The following is a 2,883-nucleotide window of genomic DNA, read 5'->3' on the forward strand; positions in this document are numbered from 1 at the left end:
CTCACACCGTATATAAAATAAACTCAAAAAGGATTAAAGATCTGAATGTGGGCCTATTAACATTCTTATCAGATAACATCATAAGAATCTAGTATTATTAAAATAGCTATATCTACCATGACTCTATATTTTTAAATATGTGACTTTTTAAAACTCTAATCCAAAAAAATCTGAAAAGCCAAAAAAAAAAAAAAGACCTAATTATAAGACCAGAAACCATAGAACATAGGCAGAATACTCTTTGGTATAAATCTTAGCTTTTTTTTTTTTTTGACTTGCCTTCTAAGTAAAAAAAAATGAAACATAAATAAATAGAATCTAATTAAACCTAAAGCTTTTTGCACAGTTTACAAAAAGATAACCTATAAAATGAAAGAAAATATTTGTAAATGATACAACAGACAAGTGTTGATATTCAAAATTTGCCAATGTCTCAAACATCAAAAAAAAGAAAAAAAAAACACAATAAATTGGCAGAAAACCTGAATATAAATTTCTCCAAAGACAATATACAGATGACTAACAGGCATGAGAAAAGCTGCTCAGCATTGCTAATTATTAGAGAAATGCACATCAAAACTATGAGGTAACACATCACACTGGTGAGCAATGCCATCATTTAAAAAGACTACAAATAACAAATCCTGGAGAGGATGTAAAGAAAAGGGTACCCTCCTACGCTTTCGATGGGAATGTAAATTGGTATAGCCACAGTGGAAAACAGTATAGAGGTACCTCTATAACCAAAAATAGAACTACTATATGGCCCATCAATTCTCCTCCTGGACATATGTCTAGATAAATGTAAATACTAAGTCAAAAAGATACATGCTCATCAATGTTGATAACTTCACTATTTACAATGGCCAAGGTGTGGAAGCAACTTCACGTGCCAAGCAACAGATGATTGGCTTAGGAAGACAGGATATTACTAAGCTGATAAAAAAAAAAAAAAATGAAATCCTGCCATTTGTGACAAGTGGATGGACCTAGAGAACACAATGAGATAAGTCAGAGAAAGACATACTGTCTAATATCGCTTATATATGGAATCTAAAAATTACACAATTAACTTATCTGCAAGACAGAAAAGACTCACAGACATAGAGAACAGACTGGTGGTTGCAAAAGATAGTTTAAAAAAAATCAATGGAACGAGCTGACTTTTTTAAAAGATCAACAAAATTGACAAACCGTTAATGAGTCTAAGTAAGAAAAAAGAAGACTCAAATATCTAAAATAGAAATGAATGAGGAAACATTACAACTAACATCACATTAAAAAAAAAAGACTTATAAGAGACTACTACGAATAATTCTATGTTAACAAATTGGATGACCTCAGAAATAGATAAATTTCTAGAAACAGACAACTACCAAGGATGAATAACAAAGAAATAAAAGATGCAAACAGATCTATAACTACAGGGATACTGAAGATGATTCAACAGCCTGTCAACACAGAAAAGTTCAGGATCATTGGGTTTCACTGGAGAATTCTACCTAACATTTAAGGAATAATTAACTTCCAGGCTTCTTAAATTCATTCAAAGAATTGAAGAGGTAGTGACATTCTTAAACTCATTCTAGGAGGCCAGATATCCATGATATCAAAACCAGATGAAAGATAAGGAAAGAGAATCACAGATAATCAAATCTCTCACAAATATTGATACAATAATCCTAAAGAAACTACTAGCAAACTAAGTTCAACAGCACATTACAGAGACCATATTCCATGACCAAATGAGATTTATACTGAATGTAAGGATAGTACAAAACATGAGAAATCACTCAATGTACTATACCTTATTAACAGAACAAAGGACAAAACCCATATAAGCATCTCAATAGATACAAAGTATTTGAAAAAATTCAATACACTTTTACGACAAAAATGCCTCGCAGACTAGGAAGGGAAAAAGACTACCTCAACATAATAAAAGACCTAAATAAAAAGCTGACAGCTAACATCATAATGGGAAAAACTTTTCCTTTAAGATCAAGAACAATTGAGCAAAAATGTTCGCACCTGTCATTACTATTCACCACAGTACACGACTTTCTAGCCAGAGCAATCAGACATAAAAAAGAAATAAAAGACATAAAATGGAAAAATGGAAAAGAAGAATTAAAATAAAATCTGTTTGCAGATGATACAGTCTTATATACAGAAAAACCAAAGGATTCTGCCAAAAAAAAAGAAAACCTTTTAGAACTAAGAAATGAATTCATCAAACTTGTTGTTCAGTTACCAAGTTGCATCCAAATCTTTGTGACCCCATGAGTTCAATGACACATTAAAGCGATCATATTCCATGACCAGCAGCATGCCAGGTTTTGCTCAGATTCATGTCCATTGAGTTGGTGATACAGAATACAAAATCAACACTCAAAAATTGGGGACATTCCTATATGTTAACAATGAGCAAACAGAGATGGAAATTAAGAAAACAACCCCATTATACTAAAATACTATAATACTTCAGCCTTAAAAAGTATAAAACACTTAGCAGTGTTCTGAACCGAAGCAGTAAAAGAAGTAGAAAACTGCAAAACATTCCCCCCAAAAAAGCAAAACTTCAAGATGCTTCAAATTAATGGAAAGACATACCAAACTGGTGTAGCTGATTTGGTGTATACCAAGGTCATGCAATAGAAGACTTAATTTGTTCAGTTCAGTTCAGTCGCTCAGTCATGACTGACTCTTTGCGACCCCATGAATCGCAGCACGCCAGGCCTCCCTGTCCATCACCAACTCCTGGAGTTCACCCAGACTCACGTCCATCGAGTCAGTGATGCCATCCAGCCGTCTTATCCTCTGTCGTCCCCTTCTCCTCCTGCCCCCAATCCCTCCCAGCATCAGAGTCTTTTCCAATGAGTC

The sequence above is a fragment of the Bos taurus genome, chromosome 3, assembly GCF_002263795.3.
Source record: "Bos taurus isolate L1 Dominette 01449 registration number 42190680 breed Hereford chromosome 3, ARS-UCD2.0, whole genome shotgun sequence".
NCBI lineage: Eukaryota > Metazoa > Chordata > Mammalia > Artiodactyla > Bovidae > Bos > Bos taurus.